This window comes from Carassius carassius, chromosome 35, assembly GCF_963082965.1.
Source record: "Carassius carassius chromosome 35, fCarCar2.1, whole genome shotgun sequence".
NCBI lineage: Eukaryota > Metazoa > Chordata > Actinopteri > Cypriniformes > Cyprinidae > Carassius > Carassius carassius.
The window spans coordinates 2,702,223-2,715,133 of record NC_081789.1 but is presented as its reverse complement, the minus strand read 5'-3'; the positions used below and the strand labels follow the sequence as shown (position 1 = coordinate 2,715,133).

General features: G+C 35.7%; 1 protein-coding gene across 1 annotated transcript in view; it reads right to left on the bottom strand.

Annotated features, from left to right (window-relative positions):
- The window catches only part of fars2 (phenylalanyl-tRNA synthetase 2, mitochondrial), a 133,667-nt gene that overhangs the window by 32,002 nt on the left and 88,754 nt on the right, over positions 1-12,911 (bottom strand). The window lies entirely within an intron of this gene.

Here is a 12,911-nt window from a genome sequence, read left to right as displayed (position 1 = left end):
GCCAAATAGTCAAAATCATTCAGTTTTTTTATTATCCGATCCATTAAGGTTGCATATGGATTGGTAGTTCAGATACCTTAAGAGAGAAACCTATGGAGAGACATGCTAATGAAACTTCCCACTGAGATTCTGATAGCTCAAGATTAAGACTGGGCTCTATAATGCTTTCATGAATTCTTTCAAAGGGAAAAGCTCTGTTCTAATGAACACTAAAAAACTGTTTCCAATATGATACAAAATGCTTGTAGGTTGCAAAGTGTCTGCTTGAATATCGAGGTGTAAACATCCAATTCAATCATATCTGTTGTACTGTTCTGTGTGAAAAGAATCTCATTTGCATAAGCGAGACCTTTTGTTTACTGCACACCACATATTTTCCAATCTCATAATGAGTATTGTGTTTCCTACGTGAACGGATGGTGTGTTTTTTCCGAGGCGAATTGAGGACAATCAGGTGCATCAATGTTTTCCCATTTTTAGGCCTCTGGTGGCACATCAGGGATGCAAATTGTTTTTCCCCCTCCCGTATCTGTAACTCGTTTATCCAATTCACTGTTATGAAGCCCAAATGCTTTTTAATGGGAGCCTGAGACAGAGGAAAACGATAGCGGTCGAGACAATGCAGTCGCTGTCACAGGGCGATAGGGTTACAGACTGACCCAAATCACTGGGCCATCAATCTGTCAGTGTCTCTCGCCCACCACAAACACCAGCAGACTCACCAGTGTGTATCCGCCTTTATTATTACATGCGTTATGATGTGAGCTTATAGTATCCTTCCTGCTCCTGCTCTCCAATCTCCTCCACTGCCCATGTTTTCATAAGCACTCATTCATCACTACAGCCAGGTTATTTCATTCCTTTGCTGTTTTCATCACCGGCTTCTTTTTCAATGGAAATCTATAGCTGGTTTGTTGCTGGTCCATGATGATACACCAGTCTTAATCATCTTGACCAGGTTGAAACCAGGTCTGCAAGCTGGAAAGCTAGTCTCGGCCTCATTGTTTACTTCCTTTAACTCACTGATTAACTACCATAGTACAATGCATCATTAGAGAAACCAACTAGTCACGACTGTTTCCAAAACTGTAGTAACACAGATGCATCTCCATCTTTCGACAGTATAGGATGGTCGTTAATGACGTCAAGGACAGGTGGTGGAGTAAACACTTTTAATACTCAATCGACTGGAGATGAGCTGCTGCTGTAAAGAACGTGGAAGCTAATGACTATTTCACTGGTTTTTGATCTGTCATTTTGCTTTATCTGATGTTTGAGTCATGACAGGTTCCTTCTTACCTAATACTTCCTAAATGCATTTGTGTACATGCACACTCTTCAAAAACAGCGCTGACTGTTGATACACCAAAATATATGAGCTTGAAATGAATGAATGATAGATTGTACTGCATTTTAATATTTCTAATCGAAGTGCATGATCTACTGAAGTCATACTTACAAGTAACTATGCTTCTAACTAGCGCTGGTAATTTAACGCATTAATTAGATTAATTATGGAGAAAATTAACGGGTTAAAATTATTAACGCATTTAATGCACTTACACTGCCCTGAGACAGGGCAAAAACTTACTTCTTAATGGAGCCTAGAGAATATCCCTAAAATTCAAGATATGGGACAAAATGCCCCTGTTTGAGATTGTGTCTCACATTTACATCACATAGTTAGAAAATATCACACGAGCTGTAGGCTAAGTACAATATCACACGAGTGCAAATGTGATACTCATCTTATACAACAGTTCATTAAGAAGTTAATATTGTGTTATTTTAAACACAATGTTGTCTGTTTTGCTCAATTTTGCCAACCAGAAGATGAAGACAAAGCAGAACTGTTCATCCCCGAGCAACCCACAGCGGCATTTCATTTCTTAATCCACATTTTGAACAAATTTGGTGAACCATTTGGTGCATTGAAACATTGGCCATAGTTGCATTAGATTTGAAGTGGCGCTGCACAGACCGATCGGTGTATGGCATCAAAGTACCGCGAGAATTGGTTCTTTGATGTCACACACCGATCAGTCTGATGGTGATGATCTGATCCTTCTCCAAATTTGATGTGCGAATAATTAGACTAATTAATCACCACATCAGGTAATTAATTAGATTAGAAATTTTAATCACTTACCAGCCCTACTTCTAATCACAGTTCAAGAGAAGTAGTTCCAACCACACAAGTTTGCAATGATTTTTGCAAATGTTCTTGAACTATGGTTTTAGAAAACGCCAAATCATTGATGATTGAAACTTGCAACCACATTTCGTTAATGCATTTAGAAAATGCACACAATTAAGGAAATATACCATTAATAAAAAAAAATTAATAAATAAATAAAATTTAGACAATAACAATGCCCCCCAAGGGGAGTTTTTTTTAACTAAACGTTGATACTAGTTTATTAGTAATTTATGCATACAATTTTGTCAATTAGAATTATTAATAATATTAATATGAAATAATATTAATCATACATTTATATACATTACTATTCATATTACTAAAATATAATGTTATATTAATAATTTATTATATATAATGTTTGAATATTTGGTTTAATTATTTTGGTCTAGTATACGATCAAAATATAATTAGGGCTGTCAGTTGTTTAAAATTTGTAATAGAATTAATTACATAGTGAACTATCGAATCCACGATAGTCACATCGCAGGATGTGCGATGTAGGCTGTCGTAGTTGATCCGTTATTCATTAACTGTACGGGCCAGCTGCTCCCCGGCCCTTGACGAATGTGATTCGCGGATTAATTGCACAACTTAACCATCATAGAGTGAAAGTTTTGACAGGGCAGAGAGAGAGAGAGAGAGCGAGAGAGAGAGAGCGCGCGTACGAGAAAGAGAGCGTGAGAGAGAGAGAGCTTATGCGCAAAAGAGAGAGTGCGAGAGAGAGAGAGAGAGAGAGCGTGCGTACGAGAAAGAGAGCGTGAGAGAGAGAGAGCTTATGCGCAAAAGAGAGAGTGCGAGAGAGAGAGAGAGAGAGAGAGAGCGTGCGTACGAGAAAGAGAGCGTGAGAGAGAGAGAGCGCCCGCGCAAGAGAGAGAGCGAGAGAGAGAGAGAATAAATTGTATAAATAAATTAAATAAATTGTGATATAGAATAAGAAGCTGACATCTGATTTCTCCAGTGGTCAAATTTACCATGTTTACTATGGTAATGTTAGCGTGCATAGTTTTTTGCATCAATATTTCTGCCTTGTATGGTGATTATAATCCACATCGGATCAAGTTATTTCAAACACTCGCTGCTGACTGAAATGGAGTTTTGAGCTCAACTTATTTTAAAAAGTTTTTAATGCTGGTGTTGTAGCAGTTAGCTTTCTGAAATGATCTGCTGGCCCGCTTTGGCCCAAGGTTTTCGTTGGACCAAAAAACCTGGGCCATTGGCCCCGAGGCAGCAGCGACGAGGCACGATCAAGCCCTGGAAGTGACAGTGGAAACGCGACTGGTCCTGGCACGCACTAGCATGCCCGCTTTTAGCCCGACAGTGGAAACGCTGCTAATATTGTTTAAAATATAACACATTATTAACTTCTTATTTACTGAATTATATAAAATCACATTTGCACTCACGGTATTCGGACATAAACAGCACTCGTGTGATATTGCTCGCGCTGCTAATGTGATTTTGCAATATAAATATGAAACAAAAACTCATACAGGGGCATTTTTTTTCATAACTAAATAATTTAGTTAACGTGTTAAACTGACAGCCCTAAATATAAAATATAATATTTAACAAAATCTTGATTAAACTAAAGGATATTTTTGGCAAAAACAAACTATACCAATAATAATAATAATAATAAAATAAAAACTACGCAAATAATTTTCTATAAGTTCCCATTAGTTAACACTGATGAACATTAATTAACGATGAGCAATATACAGTATGTTTTACAGTATTTATTCATCTTGGTTGACTTGGTTGACATCAACTTAGTTCATGTTAGATTACCAAATTCAGCTAATATAATATATATGTGTTTGTGTGTGTGTATGATTTTAAAAATGTTAAAATTAACATGAACAAAAAAAAAAGTCAGTGTCAAATGTTAGTTGATGTAAACTAATGTTAACAAAAGGAACTTTATCGTAAAAAAATAAATAAAATAAAAATAAGGGCTTTTTATCTATTACTGTTTCATTCATTTCAGATTTACCCATGTCTAAATAACACACAACAGCAAAACAAACTGAGGTTAGTTTCATTGTGTTTGTCAAATATTTACTTCCTGTACAAATGGCTAGAATAAGCTGCAAAGTGGACCAGACATCATGCCAATACTTTGGACCTGGATTTAGCTGCACTATTAATCCTCCTCAGTGTAGCTTTGTTGGAAAGACATGAAATGTTGTGCTTTGGATACAGTTTCAGTATTTAAACTATAAATTCTCAACAATCAATGCTGGATTGCTACTTGCAATGGATCGCTCATTTTTATTTATTTTTGTCTCGATGTGGGAGCAGTAATCTTTCTCACAAATTCCCTGTGCACACACCTGTCACTCAGTCATTGACCTCTGACCTCTAAAGGGTCGATATGGCTGATATGACACTGCCTGTTTGTTTAGCTTCAACCAACAGAATGCTCTGAGGTAGTAATAGTGTGTATAGTGTGTGATATTGTGTGTGTGCCTTTTCTTGGTTGTGTTAACCAGAATTGCAATCAAAGCCTATCCTAAAAAGCACATTCTGTTTGCTAAATCTGTTGGGAGAGTTGCCCTCTCCTGTGAGAAAATGACAAGCAGCGTTCGGTCGAACTCCCCGACCTATCCCCTCGCCGCTCACCCAGTTCCATGTCTAAGAGAGCAGCCTAACAAATCACACAGACACCAAACAGCACAAGAGCTGTCAGGCCGACATGTCTGAACATGCGCACGCACACCTTCAGAGAGGATATTCAGAGTGTTTTCAGAGTATTCCTGTGTGGGTTAGTCTTCTTCACTGGCCCTGCCTTGAGCGGCTGCTCTAATTACTGCATTGATCCGATAGGAGCACTCACTGGCCCCCGACTCATTGCACAACCACGTCTCTCTTGCACATTTCCCTTCTTCAGTCAAGTATATTCAGAGGTCAGCTGAGAATTATCTTGTTAGTAAACAGGTGGTGTGAAACTGTTGTTAATGAATAGTCATTTTAATAAAACTACTAGTACTGAAACAAACATATGTGCATATATTATACATTTATATGTATATATGATACACATAATTATGAATATGATGCACATTAATATGGTATTCATAATAATAAGTTCAAATGTGAATGATATCATATTAAATTATACATAATTAGTGCTGGGTTCATTATTTATTAAAAAAAAAAAGTCCATTGATGATAAAAAATTACACAAAGTAGTAATCTGTTGGATTACACATATTAGGTATTATAAAAAGAACAAAATACAAAATAACTAATAGGACAGGAACTATCCATTATATAAAATTGCAATAAGCCCCGAAAAGCCATGGTTTACAGTAAACAGATAGTCTCTGATATATTAAGTAGCTATGCACCTTCAGAACGGAACTGATAATTAGCTAAGGAGCACATAAACGTGTTATGACTGCATTAAATGGGTCATATGACGTGATTTTCCTTCCTGTTTGGAGTGTTACAAGCTCTTGGTGCATAAAGAAGATCTGTAAAGTTGTACAGACCAAAGTCTCAAATGCAAAGAGATATTCTTTATAAAAATTAACACTCGTCCACGCCCCCCCAAACGGCTCATTGAAACACGCCCCCACATATTTATTATATAATTATTATTATTTATTTTATTCTGGTTGTAGTATTGTTGGTGCTGCTGCCGCCTTGTCATACAGACACTGTGTGTTTCACTCTGAAAGCGAAACTACTTTGTTTTTGCCTTCCAAAAGAAAACACGTTTTTATGGGTTTTTATGTTTTCGTCCCGTTGCTCTGGCTGGACAAGGCTTCACAATATGTTAAGAGGCGTAACATTTCCGTCACAAGCTCGAGGTATTCGGCCAATCATGACGCGCTGGATAGCTGGCCAATCACAGCACAGCTCGCTTTCAGAGAAATGAGCCTTGTGAAAATCAGAAGGCGGGGGCATAGACGAGAAACAATAATGTACAGTATGTGGAAAATTATGGGTTTTTTTTAACCTTAAACCATATAAACATATTTCTTTACACCAAATACACAAAATAATGTTATTTTTAGCAGCATCATATGACCCCTTTAAAGACTATAATGCAGCTCACTTTCCTTTCGAGGCATTCAGTTCGGTAATGATTATGGACTCATTACAGCAAAAAGAAAATTGTAATCAATACTCCTTCTGCATTTGGGATTGAAAGAGCATTTCCTCCTGCCCAGGTGAAAGTCTTTAGCCACAGCACAGCTCATTGATCTGACCATTTCCCACTGCGTTTCTGCTCCTGAGTTACTGACAGCGTACATGATACCACCTGATGTCTGCATGTGGTCTGAGAAAGCTGTCATATCTGATAATCATTCACAAATACAGTCAATGCGGTTATAGTAACATGCATCTGAAAATACTGAGGTGGGAATATCTATACCTAACATTTGCCTGGGTAGACAATTCAGGATAATATGCTGAAGCAGACGGCCTCTGGATGAAAGGTTCTCATTCAAAATCTCCAGAGAAAACAATGAAATAAATGCATTGAACTTTCAGACCTTCCCTGAGCTTGTTAAGAAATGTTTTTTTCCTATAATAAAAGTCAATGTGACTTCAACTTTAAAAGAGCATCTATTTAAAGAAAGTCATGTTTTTAGTGTTAAAATATGATGCTAGCTGAGCATGTTTAATTCCCAGTGAAGAACTAAATTAGCATTACATCCTCTGCAGTCAATGGGTGCCATCAGAATGAGAGTCCAAACAGCTGATAAAAACATCACCATAATCCACACCACTCCAGTCCATCAGTTAATGTCTTGAGAAGCAAAAAGCTGCATGTTTGTAAGAAACAGATGCATCATTAATATGTTTTAACTTGAAATCGTTGCTTCTGGCTAATCTATAATAACACTTCCTCAAATGAAAAAGTCCATCTCCTGTTGTCTCTCATATCAAAATCCAGATATGAGATGTAGAACTGTTAAATGATGCTTGAACTGCATATTTTGTTCCTGATTCAGGCGAGAAAACCTTTTTTCACTCATTTCAGGTTTTTGCTTTTGTGTTGCTCAGATTCATCTTTAAAGAAACAAACTCATTAATTAATTCATTCATTCATCATATGTTTTTCAAATTGGTTTTATATTGTTAATATTTGTCTTTGAGGCATTGTTAAAAATGTAATTTTAACAGTAAAATACTGTAAAAAATACTATGCTAAAAACCCAGAAATTAGTTAACGGTAAATTTCCATTACTTGAAATGGTAAAAAAAAACAAAAAAACCCTGTAGTAGATCTAACGAGCCATTTCACATAATGTAATGTACAGTTTTTAGAAGTCAAAAAGAACTCTTATTATAATTACCAGTGAAAACTATAAACTGACAGCTGTTATTTCTTATCAGCTTATGTACATTAGAGTTTACATTGCATCTTATGTAGTTTCATTAATGTTTATTGCATTATTTTCATGCCGTGTGTTACAGTGATGGTGTTTTGTATTTGCCGCACCACCCGTGGTTTTAGAGTGGTTTTTAAAGGGGTGGTTTACTGTTTTTTTCCTAGGCTTGATTGTGTTTATGGGGTGCAGTCTAACGTGTTCATGCTTCGTTTTTTTAAAACGCATTATTTTTCACATAGTTTACCTTTATTCCACACCGATCTGTCGCCTCAATTTATTTCCAGTTATTATGAAGCCCCTCCCTTAAAAAATATGCGATGGGCTGAGATTGGTCAACTGGCTCAGTGTGTTATGATTGGCTAAACCGCCTGGAGCGCATCTGAACATCTTGCCCCTCTCAAGCTCAGAATGTGCTCCGGTTGTACTGTAAACAATGACATCCTCTATAATGCTAATCAATTTGAGCCTGATTGAGACGCGGAGTATATTAATGAAGAGGATCGCACAGAACCTGTTCAAGCACAGCTCTTAAAGGATTGTTTGTTTGTTGTTGTCTCATACTTTTAGATACGCTGTTGTTTGTTAATGCTACTGCTTCTGTTAGCTTTTAATATACGGTTTTATTCTGATTAAAGCTTTAATACAGCACAGCAACTGCACACGCATCCATGTATAAAGCTTCTAATTGCCAGAGGTGGGTAGAGTACCCAAAAACTGTACTCAAGTAAAAGTAAAAGTACTTCTAGAAATATTTACTCAAGTAAAAGTAAAAGTACTAGTCTTGAATAGTTACTTGAGTAAGAGTAAAAGAGTATCGGATAAAAAATCTACTCAAGTAGTTAGTTACTAGTTACTTTGGGTCATATATACTGAGCCTATTTTTATTTAGATATATAGATACAATGTATGTAATGTATGTGTGCGTGTGTGTATAAATGTATATATTTCATCATCCTTTACTCCAATTTATATAATTTATTATAAAAGCTTGTCTGTTTACTTAAGTAACAGATATAGGTGTCATGCCATAACATATTTTTAATACGACTGACTTTATATAAAATGTGAATTTAACATTGAAAGTTAATGTGATATAATTGCTACTAATCTTTCATTGTTCAGAAAGAGAGCAAATAACATTTACATTATTAAAGATAATTTTCACTGACAGTCTAGATTTCAATCACTCTCAGAAACTCCCATTAAAATCACTGAAACTGTTAACACTGTGAAATCAATATCTTAATTAAAGATTCGTACACACATCTGCACTTTGTTGTTTCTGACAAGAGAATTCGCCAGAAAGAGGTATTCAGTCCGCGAGCGAGTGAAGGAAGCACCGGCATTTTAGCGATGACTCATCTGAACGCCTCTGATTGGCCAATGCTTTAATCAGCTCAACATAATCATGTGTGATTTGTTATAATGCGCAGCGCTGTATAAACGCATCTATCTCTGGCTAAGCGCCAGCAAGCAATCACAGATCTGAATTTAGCAGCTGATAATATGACTCGCTGAACGTACTTGCACCAGTGTGATTGTATTAAAATTAATAAAATCTTAATCGGCTATTTTTTGTCTTTTGGAAGCTGCATTCAACTTGACTCCCCTCTGTTATAAGCCACACACGTACAACAAACTAATGTCACAGTGGTATCGTGTACTGTAATCGAATGTAGCCCAAGTTATTACCTGTTAAACAGTAGACAGCACACGCGGTGTTCATCTAATAAGGATCTCCTTCGCTAGCAAATAATAACCTTTGCAGATTTCAATTCAGTGCAGTTCCAGCCACATTTTCAACGCTCTTTCTGTTCTTAAACGTTACAACTCCGAGTGAACCACTTCAGACGCTCAGCGCGTGCGGCAGGGAACTGAACGACTCATTCAAACTGATTCATGAACCAATTCACTCGTTTGCCAATTGGTTTGATCAAGCCTTTGAACAGAATTGACTCAAAATAATGAATCATTCGCGAATGGGCATCGCTCATTGCCCAGAGAAAAGTAGATGGCGCGTTTGGAATAAATTGAAGCATTATAACATTTATTGCATTAAGATAAAGTAACGAGAGGAGCGTCGCCCACAGTAACGAAGTAAAAGTACAGATTTTTCCCCAAAAATCTACTCAAATAAGAGTATAAAGTACCCATCTTTAAATATACTCCGAAAAGTATTTTAATACATAAATAACGGAACTGATTAATACATAAATAACTATTCAAAAAAAAAATGTATAGGAAAAATATCAAGGCTGCTGAAAAAGTGGGAAGTCACCATCGCAGTCTATTTATGAACTGAGACAATTGTCTAGCAGCAAATGATGAAAGCCTCAGAAAGTCTTTGTACCATCTGACCTAGAATTCATCTCTTCTGACCTGAGGAAAGGTGTGAAATCTCTCTCTCTCTCTCTTTTCTCTCGGTCTCCACACAGTGTCAAACAGCAGCCTTACACGCCGAGTATTTCCAGCTCATCAGCGGTGCTTCTCTGTAGCGATGGCAATGCGAAGTTTTGACAGGTGGACTTGCTGTCTCTCTCTCTCTCTCCATCCTCTCTTTCTCTCTCGCTCTCCTTCAAAGTGATAAAGTGACAGCTCCATTTGAAGGGGTCTGCTCTGACAGGACAGCGACTGGTTTCGAGCTGACTGCTTGTCTGGGACAAGTCGCACCTGTTTCATCTGTGAGACTGCTGCATCTCAGGTAGCGTGACTCTGGAGGCCTGAGTCGACGTCAGATCGGTAGACACACTGGCATCTTTAAAGATCCACCACTTATTTCCTAAAGCATTTTGGTTTTTGCATTCAGACTGTGGCAAATGCCATTCCATCACACACAAAGCGTGGCCAGAAGTATGTGGACACTCCAACAACACGTCCACACATGCTTGGTGAATGCAGGACGGTCCATCTGAAGGGTGTTCGATGGCGTTCAGCTCTGAGCTTCTTCCACACTTGAGTCAATAAAGCAATCTGCAGTCTGCAGGCGTTTTGCGGCTGAATGATTGATTGATTGTATGCACCTGTTAGTAATTTTACCGAAACAGCTTTTAAATGTTTTATTTAGAGGGAGTGTCAACATATGTTTTGGTCATATAGTGTATGATGATGCATACTATCTCTGATTAGCAGATCCAATGTTTGGAACTGTCAGCATCATTACTCTATCAATGTCACATGATCCTTCAGACATCATTCTAATGTGCTGATTTGTTGCTCAAAGAATATTTATTATTATTAGTAGTAGTAGTAGTATATACAACAGTTGTGCTGCTTCAGATTTTTGTGGAAACCTGAGATAATCTGAGACAAATCAATAGAAGCCCTTTGTAACTAAATTCATTTTGAAAATAACTTTGTAAAAGCCTTTAGTGTCTCTCATCATCAACTGAATGCATGCCTGGTTAAAATATACATAATAATAATAATAATAATAATAATAATAATAATAATATCGTAAAAAAATACTGATCCCATACTTTTAAAAGGTTGAATAGATGTACTGATGAATTTTATAATTTATAATAAATGTAAAATTTTCCATAATGCTAAGTTCCTTTCTAAAGTAAATAATGCATGTATGTGCACGGTGTATATTTATTTATTTATTTATTTATTTTTTACTAATATTTACATGTATATACATTTATATACTTATATTCTAATATTTGATATTACATATAAATATATTTAATATATAAACATAACATATTTTACATAACATGTGTTTGTATTTATATAGACATAATAAATATACAAACATATATTATGTAAAAAAAACTTTTATATTAAATGCGATATATAATCGCAATTAATCATTTGACAACACTAAATGTAATATAATATAAATTAAAAATACACACATAATCTGAAATGTGTAATCCTGTTTTTTCTGTAATCCTCTATTGATGTTCACATTAACATTTTGCATTGATATTACACTTTTTGAGCTTTGATGATAATTATATCCCACTGTACAATGAATGTGAATCAGTTAAATGTCTCTTTTGACTTTAATTTGCAAATACATTACCCCTAAAACTGAGAAGTGCATGCTCTGCTTGCAATTCTAAACAATTCGATCAGTTTTTAGTTGCTAACTGAATAAATGTATATTTAACAGCATTAAACATATAAACTTCATGCATTAAAGTGTTTACACTGACAGCCCTAATATAATTCACAGAGAGAATGATTAGTAAGAAAAATTGCCTTTTGGGGCAAAAGGTTGTTGACCTCTGCTTTATCCAGAGATTGATTTAGCATTTTAGTGCTATCACTGTACTTTGTAAGGTACAGTATACTGTATCATGGTAGTTACAGACACACAGGGACCCGTGGGATTTGGTGGGGCAATGCCGTCTCCCACAGGTGACCTCCACTCCTCAATTACACAGAGATTACCCAATCAATTCGGCTCTGACTTGTCAGCCTCAACAAATTTAGAGGCGGCACAATTCCACTCACTCCTTCCTGCTAACACCATTAAACACTGCCTACACACAGGAGGAGAGAGAGCAGAGTTAATACAGACATCAGAGACAGATGCAGCTTTGCTCACACTGCTGCTCAAGAACAACCAATTTGTTCTCCTACATCTGACAATATCATCGCTCTCCTACAGTTAAACACTCCTGGGATCTTGTCTTATTGTAAGATAATTGATATATTACCATTAATGTGTCTGTAACATTTCTCAGATATATATTTTTAAAAGCAATCAATATTGACCCACCTTCAACTTTGTTCCTTGTGTTATTGTTGACGATTTATCAGTGCATATTATTGTTGAGTGTAAAAAAACAAAAAAACAAAAAAACAATGTTTTCATCAAAATGTAATAACTTCCTCTGCTCTGGAATGGGTTTTCTATTCTGCTGATGTAACCCAGGGAAAAATAACATTAACCTAACATGTTTTCACCCCAAAATATCCAATTAAATCCTGATGGATAAAATCAATTCCGCTTCTCATCATTTCTCATACAATATTCCCAAACGTGGTGTGACTAACAACATGATCACTCATGTATATAGATTAAAAATAATAACAATAACAACAATAATAAATAAATAAATAAAGGATTTTTTTTACGTTTAATATATTTGTGTTTTTTTCTCAAGCAAACTAATTAAGTGCTGTTTAATAATAATAATAATAATAATAATACAATTTCATGATTTAAATACAATTAACATTTTTATTTAATATATTTGGCAAACTGTTCTGCTATTTAATCATTTATAATATATTTAACATATTTTATATGTGACAAAAAATATTGTATATTTTATTTGAAAAAAAATAATAAAAATGTACATTTAAGTGTTATATCTTTTTTGTTTTATTAAGTAAATTAAGTG